The sequence below is a fragment of the Hyperolius riggenbachi genome, chromosome 5 (genome assembly GCF_040937935.1).
Source record: "Hyperolius riggenbachi isolate aHypRig1 chromosome 5, aHypRig1.pri, whole genome shotgun sequence".
Taxonomy (NCBI): Eukaryota; Metazoa; Chordata; class Amphibia; order Anura; family Hyperoliidae; genus Hyperolius; species Hyperolius riggenbachi.
Window position 1 is genome coordinate 287156230 of NC_090650.1, and position 12708 is coordinate 287168937.

Genomic DNA, 12708 nt, shown 5'->3' on the forward strand with positions numbered 1-12708 from the left:
ATGACAATTATTTTACGGACTTTTCACTGTTCTGAAGACTCCAGAGGAAAATACACTGTTTTATAGTGTACTGCTTAGAAGCTTTACCCCTGACAGGATTTTTCAGTTCTGCTTGATCTGTAGTTCAGTGTCTGTTTAGTAAGGAGGCCTTAGCCTAGTCTCTGTAGTGCTGTTCTTGGTATATGTGCCTATAGAAGTGTGTCTAGGGGACAACCATAGCTGTAGTACCTTAAGCGCACTATAGGGATAAGAACACTATAAGAGGTTCTTTGTATGTCTGTAGCTTTAAATCTGAAAGGGGACCCAACCCTATTACAGGGAGACAGTGCTGGCCACTGTTCCGCTGTACTGGGACCCTGCTCATAAGTATGCCTTATAGCTTACTAACTCTGACCAGACATTAAAGTAACTTTAATGTATGGTCAAATGGGGGAAAGGAGGTATATGGAACGGTCATGTTAGTTTGTTGTCTATACACATGTCCAGCCCTGCCCAGGCCTAGTGATCTGTGTCATGTCATTTCATGTAGTGGTGTAGTAAGAAGGGGTAGTGAGGTAGATATTGCACTAGGGCCACCTAAGTTCTTTAAATACATCGCTATTGTTTGTGGTATGATTGTGGAAGGTATGATGGAATGAGAGTGTGACTTGTAATGGAAGAATGGAAAAGTGGGAATTCATCATGGTGTAAAAATTCATTGGGAATTTATCCTCTCTGCCATGTATGGAGTCACATACTCGCACGGGTACAGCGACACGACGTCATGCGAACGGGGTATTGCGAGAGATCCGTTAGGATCACAGAAAGATCCGCTAAGTATGTTTTGAAGTTCATGGGGGAGAGTATGAATCATAGTAGTATTACAAGTACTAGGAAAAATAAATGACTTATTGGATTTTTGGGAAAAACATGATACTCGCACATTTTTCTTTATTCTTTCAGAAACAACTTGCCAGACATCTATCCTGAGGAGGATAAGACCAGAGTCCATCCGGAAGTAATCCATCTAGGTGAATCCATCCAGAGAAGACGCTATCCTGAAGCTATCTTTATAAAAGGATTTTCTACTGGTTCCACTGTAGAGGGTGAAATAGGTCGACTAAGTCCTGAATCCCAAAAAGAGACTATTCATCAGGTGGACAGCAACGCGTGCTCTGATAAAAGTTTCAAGGTTGCTTGTGTCATCTGTTGAAGAATGGAACAAGATCTGGATCTTAGACCCAGGAAGATTGTATGGATTGTGGGACATTCTTATGTGTATTGGGCCCATAGGAAAGCTATTGATAGTAGCTATGGGGAAAACCTTGGGTTATCTAAAAATAACTTCTATTGGTTCAGTACTAGAGGGGTGGGCTATGATATTAAGGATACTCTAGATGGAGAGTTAGTTGGAAGTCACATTATGGGTTAATGCTTTCTGAATAGTAAAAAGCCTTTATTTTGCTATATCATTCTTTAAGTAAAAATTAGAATTAGGGTTTTTGTAAGTTAGATAATGGGTTGATATGTAATGAGCTGATATTTTTATCTCAATTACTAACTAAGGCCAAATGCTGAATAATCCAGGGATTTTTTCTGATTGCCATTTCGGGGTCGGGAAGGAATTTTTCCCTTTCTGGGGCTAATTACACTATGCCTTATAAGGGTTTTTGCCTTCCTCTGGATCAGCAGTGAAATGGGCCGGTATGGTGTTTTTTTTGGTTAAACGTTATGTACACACCTCTTGTTTCAACCCAGATAACTATAAAACTGTATATTTATCAGACAGTAAAATTTATATATCTATATACATATGCTTATTTGTTACTGACCCATATAATTCAGCAGGCCTGATCTCAGTGGGCAATTTTAAGGGAACAAGTCTCCTATTTTTTGGTACCTTGGTCTTTAGTAAATTCAAGTTGGTCATAGTTGTCTTGCTAAGTTTTGCTAGAGTATTATATTTTGTCCTATCCTGATTGTGAATATAGTTGGTGAGTGTCCATATGTGTGATTAGCAGAGTCCTTCTAGTATGGTTAAATCTGAAGGTAGCCATCATTACAGTTGTCCTGTTAGTCCTGACCTTGAAAGAGTATCTATGGCAGCGGTTGCTATTAGTTACATCTTTTTCTGCTTTGATTTATAGTATGTCTGTATAGATATTTACCATTACTGTGGTAAAAAGGTCAATTAGTTAACATTCCCTTCCCTTGTTAAATCAGAGTTGTATCTGTTTGTCTGAACAAGCATAACAGGCTTCTGTCGGTATGATTGGTGTGATGGACTACAATTTCACAGCAACACAGTTGCCTTGAGCAACCAGATTGGTATATTTAATATGGGATAATTGGAAGGCCAGAGATGTTGATGGTCTCATGCAGCCTTGTTCCCTAGACTTCTGCTGTGATCTGTATTCCCTCTCACAGATATGTCCTGGACTGAGGCCTGTAGCTACGGTTTTGACTTGCTTAGTGAGTTCTGGCAGTACTCCTGTATTTCTGACCTCAGCCTCTGTACTCTGGGCATTGAGACCTGAGTATGAGTGTAGTTGGGTTGGTGTCCACCCCCTGGGTTAACAGGAGTGTGTGACTCTGAGTAAAGGACGCAGAGATACCTTGGAGTACAGTGGCTGATGGAAGATGAGTGGCCTGCCATGCCTCATAAACGGTTTGTGAACTAAATTGTAGAGTCAAAACCACCCTCTCCCAAATATAGCCACCTTATGCCTGTGTTAGTTGCCATCATAAGGGTTTTTGACCTTGGCCTACCTAAGGCCTAGTATTTAGAAAAGCCTTTTTCTAGACAGGAGCAGATGGAAGTTTCTCTTGGAATAAGTGCTGATATAAGACAGTTTCTTTCTTGTATTGATCTAAGAGAAATATTCCTGCCGCAGGCTAAGGTATACACATGAGTGTACCCTCACATGTAGTCCGCATAAGATCTTTACTAGATCACATCAGGAAAGAGAAATGTTCTTGCATCAGGAAAAATAATTATTGGGTTTTTTCCTGAATAATTTCTGATTTGGTTCTTTTCTGATTTTTCTGATTTGTTCGGCCATTAGATTGGCCAACATTGTTTAATTGATTATTTAAGGTTACAGGTTAGTTAATCATTTTCTTTGTTATGAGTACTTTACCAAATAGCTATTCGTGGTGTGACCATTAGGAGACTTCGACCAAAATTTTGCCCACTGTGATGCTAGCTCTGCCTGCTTTAGGTATTGGCTTTAGTATGGTCATCTTCTTCCTTTGGAAGAAATGACCAAAGGGGGGACTGAAAGGATATGTAGGTATATATGTATATATATATATATATATATATGTATGTATATATATTAGTATATAGATCAATTTCATATACAAGCATACATGTATCTAAGTCTGTGCCTCATGTATCTATTCAGTGTGATATTAATGTGTCTATAGAACAATCAGCCACCCACACACATCTGTGCAGGAAGAGCTGGCTGCATGATATAGAGAATAGCCAAATTCTTCTCTCTGGGCAAAACCCATAAAATGCCCCAACTGGGGACACCTGGAATGTCATAAATAACATGTTTTCCCCGTGATCATTGAACTGTGTTAATTCTCGTAAATCACATGACTTTCTGTAATTATGGTGACATATGATGATAAACTGCGCATGAGCAAAATCCTGTATTGAGTAGGATATAAGGAAAGCAACTGTAATAAAGATTCAGCATAATTTGTGCTCACAACTCCTGTGTGTGTGTGTGTGTGTCCTGTTAACCACGTTATGTGACATGTCCTGGCGCCAGGAAATGAAGTAGTCTAAGGCATCTGATATCTGACATGAACTTAAATAGATCCAACTCCTTTCACCTCACTCCTATCGTGTCACCACCACATTTTTTTTAGATTGTAAGCCTTTAGCAGGGCACTCCCAAGGACTTGAGTTATTGGGAGTACTACTCCAGTGCATGATCTGACATTGTGTATCACTATCTTATGGCTTATCGCCTGTATTGTGTTGTCCGTCTCCCCTATTATCATTGTTTGTAACTGTAATGATCTGCTCTGCTGTCTGCACAGGCAGACAGCTTTTTGACCATTTTTTAGGTCTGAGTGCTGCAGGTCTCTGGAAAAGAGACCTGTCTTCACTCTGCAAGTTTCAGAGATGCTGTTCGGGTGAGGAATTTGCATCCACTTGTCATGCAAATTGCTTAGCTGCTTCATTTTATGGCTTGCAGTATAAATGCCATTTCCTCCCAGAATTCCCTGCTGGTCATGAAGGTTTGTTCCTACTAACTTTCCTGGAGTCTCAGCCCTCTGCTTATTGTAGGCTATTATTGCTAGCTTAGAGTAGTTATCCTTGGGAAGTGCTCCTTGCATTCCTATTTAGTGCAGTCAGGTTTGTGTTATAATTTGTACTGCCTCTTCTGTTTTGACTTGTCCTTGCGATTGCACTGTCGCCAGCGGTTGGCAGTAGTGAATCGTTCTGTCCATTTGGATAACACTCGCCCTAGCGTTAGAGGCGGTGGATCTCTCTGTATTCTGTCTTGGAGTTTAACCTCGGCTGTGGTTGCTACTGGTTACTCCTTCTGTCTGTCTTGTTGTGCAGATCGTGCTCGCTCTTGCGGAAGAGCAGTGGATTCTTTCAGTCCTGTTCCTGTGTACGGATTGCACTCGCTCTTGCGGAGGAGCAGTGGATCCAATCTGACTTGTTCCTGTTGTCTGTTTGTCCGGAGCAAACACTTGCTGTTGCCTGAGGTAAGGCAACCGATTAGCAAGCGTTTCTGTTATTTGTTTGTTTGTGTTTCTGGGTTCATTTGTTAGTTAGGGTTGGCGTGTTTTTTCTCTGTTGCGCTTCTCGTGCGGAGACCGCACCATTAACGTGTTTTGTCACTGTTGCGCTTCTCGTGCGGCGACCGCATTTAGATAGTGCGTTTGTTATTTTCTATGGCGTTCTGATCATTATTGTTTGCTGTGTCTTTCTTACTACGTCTATGCTCTGTCTTTACTCAGTCTAGTGTCGCTGTTAGCAATCGCCATTCTTGCGATTGCTTTCCCACTTGGTTTTCTCTGTTGTGTGTTCACCGTCGCCAGGTGGCGACTAGATTGGTGGACATACATACATTCGGTCTCTGTGCTCACTCTCTTTCACTAGGGGCTATCTTGCCCTGTATTGCTTCCCCTCGTACAATTCCTATCTGACATCTGTGGCAGTGCAGAGGGTTTATTCCTCTGCACGCCACAGCTCCATCTGCCGGTGGGAATTCCCCCTCTACAGGTGCATTGCACCACAGCTGGGTTCTGTTATTCAGGCGTTTGTGGAGGATTTCCGCAGTGTCAGTGCACATCTTGTGCGCTGACCACGGAGATAATTCCACAATCGTTACAGTAACCTTATTTATTGTCCAAAGCTGCGAAATTTGTTGGCGCTATATAAATCCAATAAATAATAATAAAAATAAGGGAGGCCCAGAGAATGGGAGCAGTCTAGGAGACTATTAGAGCCATATATTGGGAACATTATTACAATAATTATAATCATTTGCTTATACTGTCATTATTTTTGAAAAAAAAAACACTTAAAGATATATCTATCTATCTATCTATCTATCTATCTATCTATCTATCAGCTCATACACCCCATAGAACACTGAATTACTGCTCAAAAGTCTTGAAGCAGTGGATCCATGTTATGCAAATCATGGCATGATAGCTTTATATGAGTAAAATATCCTTTTTATAATTGTATCCCCCAGAGTCTTTCATGAATCTTTATTTATTTCAACAAGCCATCAATCATACCTCATTAATGAAAATCACATTTACTGATATGAAAATGCATTAAGTTAATTATCTCCAAATTATGCCAGAAAAAATATTTAATAATCCATTAAGCACATGGTAATCAATGTCTTGCTTTAAACAAGACACATTAGTAACTTATCTGGTATTTCACACTGAAATGGTATACTGTATGTAATGATGACATGCCACTGCCTGTAATTTATAAGCTATTTCAGAAGAAAATCATGGAAAGTATAATTCTCAAATAAGATGTAAGCACTTCCGTGAGATGGACCAACAATAGGGTGCATTATTTTTCCTACTCCGTATTTTAAGACTCAAGGACATAATGTCATTAATGAAATGAGCAGGCTGAAAAAAAAGAAATGTTCAATTGTACATGCATGCGGCAATAGATTGTTAACTTAAAAAACATCTGGAAAACTTATCAGTGATAGCAGACATTTTATGCATGGCAGAGAAATCTGAACAGCTTCCATTACTACAGCATTCAATCTATCAGGACACCTGTTGGTCCTGGCACTGCTGGTGGGATGAAGAATCTACATAGCTTCTGGTCTTCACCATAGAGTCCTGTAAAGGTCAATGGCTCACTGTCCCTAGTAGGTAGCGGACTACTTTGCCATAACTGACTACCAGGTTAAAGCCCCTAGGATTGCTACAACAGAGACATGGAGAACAGTCCTTACATCTGTGAAGGTAGATGAGGATATAGGCTAAACTTGGTGTCATGTAGGTAGTGTTGGGGCGAACAGTCTTCGCCACTGTTCGGGTTCTGCAGAACATCACCCTGTTCGGGTGATGTTCGCGTTCGGCCGAACACCTGATGGTGTTCGGCCTTTTAAGTTCGGGTTCGCCCCGAACTACTAAATGGCCGCCGAACAGGGCCGAACAGGGCCCCTGTTCGGCCGAACAGGGCCCTGTTCGGCCGAATACTGCCCCCCTATGGGGTCGCAGGCATAAGGGGGGAGCATGCCCCGATCTCGGGGGGGTCGGAAATTCCCCCCACCCCCTCCGCTAGCACTCCCCCCTCTGCCCGCTTCCCCATACAAATGTTTCAGGAAGTACCAGTCCGGTGGTAGTGGGTGGCTGGCAGTGGGCGGCACTGTGAAGCGAGTGACTGAGGAGGAGGAGTCCGGAGAGTGACGCGTTGAGGGAGGCCGGGCAGCGGGCGGTTCAGCAGTAGTACCGTAGGGCCCCCAAAAGCGGGATGTTCGGGGAGTTCGGGGTTCGGCCCGAACATGCCGAACATTGCGGCCATGTTCGGCGAACTTTCCCGAACCCGAACATCCAGGTGTTCGCCCAACACTACATGTAAGCTGAGATTAGTACAAGCCATGCCAACAGTCATGGGAAGACAGCAGGCAATCATGGATGAGAAAATAGGTGAACAGGTCAGGGCAGGCAGCAAACAGGAGTTGATAATTATCCAGGTAAGATAATGGACAGGTATCAATACATGAGCAGAACTGGGTACAAGCTTGGTGCATTGCAGCAAGTGAACATTTATTAAATATATTAGGAAGGTAAATAAAATATAATTCATTATGACTATCCCCATACAAAGTTTCTATGGCAATAGGTATCAACTGTGTGTATGTTTATGTTTATTCATGAATATTTATCCTATTTGTATATTTATGTGTATTTATATTGTATATTTATTATATGTAGAGATGTTTAACTACTGGATATCATGGGAGTTTACTCAGGATATATCAATAACAACCAGCCGGTGGTGCTACCTATGGTCATGGAAACTTTGTATGGGGATAATCACAATTAATGTAGTACATGAAACTGAAATACATTTGTATGATCTTTTTATGTCTATTGTTTTTTTTTGTATTATTATTATAATCTGTAATAATAATAATAATAATAATAATGTTATGGTCAATTCATGTTATATACACTTTTATGGTGACTAATGTTTTATCATGTGTCTAGCAGTAAGCTATTGTGTACTAGCCCTCAGTCTACTTAATGACTGCTTTTAGTGCTATTTGTTGTTATATGTAGGATTATATTGCTAATTACTATAACAATTGAGTAGGGTTGTATGAATTTATGGATTTTAGCATGTAACTTTTATATGCGCTTTTTTTCAGACGCTGATATATTCACCTGAGGAAGAGGGCAAGTCCCATGAAATGCATTGTCTTTTTTTGATGTCCAATAAATATATGTTTAAACCTCCATATTAAGATAAGATTGTTTTGAATCATTCTGTATACATCCTGTGCTTTGCATTTTGGGGCACCTCCTCCTACTTCCTATAGTCAAAATGCCACCTACTAGGGGTAACCCCTGTGATAATACATCCAGTGGTTCCTCCTTTTATTTCTTTTCTTTTTGGAGCAGGACCCACCAGATCCAAAGGAAGACCTCAGATCCATGCGGAGAGAGAATTCTCCACATGCTTGTGCGGTGGTTTCCTATTAGCAACCCAGATATGCAAGAAGCATTTGTTTGAATAACTATTCTCCCACATCAAGAAATACTACCCCATATTGAAACTCCTGGTGTTCTCTGTCTCCCTCTTTCTGTCCGGGGTCTGGAGTTCGACCTCAGGATTTAATTAACTGGACACCCTACATTTCTCTCTAGTTGGTAACTGAAAACTAATTCCATAAAACTCTTGCCTGGAAGAGAACAGCTTTGAAATGCGTAGAATAGTTTTGTTGTTTTGTTTTTTTAAAAAAGGTCAATAGCTCATAGATTGTGACTCTAAACTGTGCCAGAATGTGTAAAATAATGTGTTATTCAGCTGAGACAATATATAACCTATTTTTTTTAGCTTCAAAGTGAACCTGAACTCTTGCACAAGACAGAAGGAAAATAGAGAAATGCACCCTGTATGTATTTAGAGAGTTCAGCCTATTCCTTTTATTTGTGTCTAATCACAAGTTGTAATTTGATCTCTTCCCTGTGTCACCGGCCATGGCAGATAAGCTCATTTGAACGCACAGGATGTTAACAATATAACTGCTTCCATGAAAGCAGGAAGTAGAAACAGTGCGGATTTATTTCAGGATATGTATCAGCTGTAACAAAGAAATGTTTTTCTTTAAAGCTTATTATGCTGTTGCATATCTTTTAGAGCAGAGAGAAAGTTCTGAGTTGAAGTCCACTTTAAGCTGAAAAAAAATGTGGGGTTATAAATAAATAAAAAAAATAGGAGTAGAAGGATAGATACTTTTGTTTATCTCATCAATGTATTTTCAGTTCAGGTTAGCTGTAGTGATTGTCTTATATTTGCCCATGTGTCTGACTTACTACCTTAATGTTTTGCACTCCATTAAGCCTCAAAGTTTATTTTCTATTATAATACTTTTTGTAGTTGTGTGGCTATTGAAGTTTATCTCATACTGCTAGTTACTTTAATGTGTTAGACCAGGCATGGCCATCTGTTATGGAACTACAAACCCCACAATGCATTTTCCTTTATAAGTCATGACTGCGGCTGTCAGACTCCTGCAATGCATTGTGAGACTTGTAGTTCCTCAACAGCTGGAGGTCCAAGTTTGCCCGTGCCTGTGTTAGACAGTCACCTGTTTGGGAAAAAATGTGTGCAAAAATAACATCAATATTTCCATTTGAAATGTTGGTTTCTTTTTTTGTCAGACATTAGAGTTGATGGACGTACTAATGGTAACACTACCATGCGCAAGTAGCACACAAAAACTTTAATAGCACTTAATTAGTTATATAGAGTGTTTCATGCAATTAGTGCAACCCGCAATATCTAGGTAGTATACTGTATGTTGTTACGGTAATGCAAGTTATGCTTTTTTAGGTAGCACATGAGCGTTACGTAGGTAATGTGAATCGTGCTAATTGCACAACTGATGCTAAGTAACTGCTGTAAAAGCTGATAAAATTATTTTGCACTCTCTGTGTGAAATTTTCCCACCTTGCTGGCTTACTACCTGAACCCTTTGTTATATTGGTGTATATTACATTACAATACATTACAGGTATGTAAGCATTATGGATGAGTGAGCAAGAATCTCAAATTCGGTTTTGCAACAATTTGACTCCAATGTCACACAGCAGGAGTCCAATATTTGCCTATGGCAGCACCTAAATCGTCCATTAGGCACGAGTGCCCAAATTTCCTGCTTTCCTACTTCCTCACAGCTGAGTGAGTTGTTGTTACAGAGCAGAGTCGGGAACAAGAAAGCAGGGAAAGCTGCCTGCAAGTCCATACTCCTCACCAGGTGCTTTCAAAGTATGACTTTACTATGTACCATATTTGTGATGATGCGACCAGCATATTAGAGCAGATATGCAAATGGAAAAAGTGGATAAAAGAAGACAGTGTTTATGTTCATAACCAGATACAGCAACAGGTCGCATTGGTATTAGGATCACAGATATGTAAGTGATTCTAATACACAGAGTTTTGAGGGCAGCAGGTCAAAAGGGCGCAGGACAAGGGTGGACAAAAAGGGCACCACCACAAACTTTAATGCAATTATCATTAATATGGCGAAAAAAGAAGAAAAAAGGGCACTGTGAAAAATATTGTTAACAACATTAGAACACTATACTTTTTGAAGTTGTTATCATTTTAGAAGCTTGCAACGTTATAGTTTTTGTCATATTATTTCATTTATATGTAAAGAGTTTATGTTATCATTAGATATTATCGTTTCTATGTGTAAAAGGGTGTTTCTGCTGAGGGAGTGGTTAGAGTTAGCACCACTAGGGGGTAATTAGGGTTAGGCAACACTGGGGGGTAATTAGGGTTAGGCACCACTAGGGGGCAATTAAGGTTAGGCGCTACCAGGGGAGTGGTTAGTTTTAGGCACCACCAGGGGAGTGTTCTGTGTGATAGTAGGGTTGAGTTAAGCTGTATTGTTGAATTACATAATCATTTTTAACATTAATATATTTTCCCATCTGTAATTACAATGGTATTTATCGTTAACCAAGTTTGACAACAATGTTTATTGTTATCAGATTTTGTTATCCACCAGCGCCATTTCGTTATCAAGCCAAGCCCTTTTTTCACTGCTCACTTTTTTCATGCACACTTTGAGAGGTAAAACCAATGCACACAATGCCACAACATTCCTGCACATGGATTTCAGATTGCTGGTCTTAGTGAACAGTTTATACACTTTGCAACAATGGGATCCTTCTATTTCTCTAGGGGGTAAATTAGTAATGGATTATAATTGTATAATTGTATCATTGATCAAGAGGCAATTTGGGATTGATTTAGCGCATATTTATTTTAAGTTCACTTTTCCTTCTATGAAAATAGCTTCAGCAACGATACATCTAAGTAGTTATGTTAAAATAGACACAAACCAAACATAAGAAATATTTTCAGCTATAGAGCAGCAGCTTCCAAATTTCTGCTTGCCCCGTTGCCTCAGTGCTTTTGTAAAGTTAAACTAATGATAGTGGAGTGCATGTATATGTTTTACTCTAATTTATCATTGGAAGGAGAGAATAATAAATTCTAGAAGAAAGCCAATCAATAAACAAACTGTCCCTAATCAGCTAAAGAACTGGCAGAATGACATTCCATTATCCTGTCAGGCATTTCACAGTCAAAGGCAGGAGCCACAAACAGCTGGGCCCCACCTACTTCTTGCAAATGTATTGATACACTTGTTCCCTTTGCAGACTGTTCAAATGTATGATAAACATCATGTTTCTTCATTAAAAAGAACAAGTCGGCAGACAGAACAAACTCCTAGTCATGCATTTGTGTGTCATTTTATTCCATAACACGGTGTAATTTTGTCTGTTGGGTGGGTAGGTTTCCTGCTGCGAAGGCATTGTGACACTCCAGCGCGGTGACAGCTGATTCTCAGTAGACGTAGCTGTCAGAGAATCAGAGACTTCCACATGTACAAGTGAAATGAACTTCTGTTAGGCTGACATTTTCTGCAATCAATACTCACAGGACTCTTGTCTCCAGGATCAAAATTCATAAATCAAAAGCAGGAAGCATGAAATAAGGTATTTGATAAATCCATTAACTGAGGTGAGACGTATTATCACACTTTAGTATGTACGCACTGCATTGATGCTGGGAAGGTAGTTGTTCAGTTGAAGCTTACAAAACTTGTGTGATTTTCTGTGGATTTTTAACAGAGCAGTGACGTGTAAGCCAGACTGGCACCTGTTGTTTAGTTGTTATGCCTGTTTTCTGAGAAACCCAGTGGCTGATTTTGAAACCAAAGGATTGCAATATACAATCAGGGCTGCTGTGATCATGATCACTGGGTGTAATGTTGTATCATCTTGCCGTTATAATATATCCATGGATAGCCATGGCTCTCTGCAATGGACATCACGTGCTGCCAGTGGATGCATTAAAATGTACAGGTAATAATGTATACTGGCTGGATAGTGTATTGGTTAAGGGCTTTGCCTCTGACACAGGAGACCTGGGTTTGTATCTTGGATCTTCTTGTTCAGAAAGCCAGCACCTATTCAGTAGAAGATCTTGGGCAAGACTCTGCAACATTGCTACTGCCTATAGGTGCTCTAGTGGCTGCAGCTTTGGTGATTTGAGTCTGCCAGGAGACAAGCACAATGCAAATGTTTTGTGCCTTGTCTGTGTCTATACACCTTTAAGGAAATCTGAGGTTAAGCTAAACTGATGAGATAAACAATTATATCTATCCTTCTACTCCTAAAAATTACATTTTTTTAAGAATCAAAGTTTAATTTTCTATGTATCAGCTAAATAATGTATGTTTAATGTTGCATTGTCTAATATGACTGATACAGTCTTTCAGTGTCCCAGAAGCTGAAATATAAAAACTATTGAACTTTGTTTTAATCTCTACTCTGCGTTCAGAAGGTATTTTTTTTTTTTTTGGAGGAAGGAGTTTTACGGCTGTAATTCGTTAATAGTTTGGATTAGGCTATAGTCCAACTAGGTCCCGACTGGACAGTCACTTGCATACTGATACC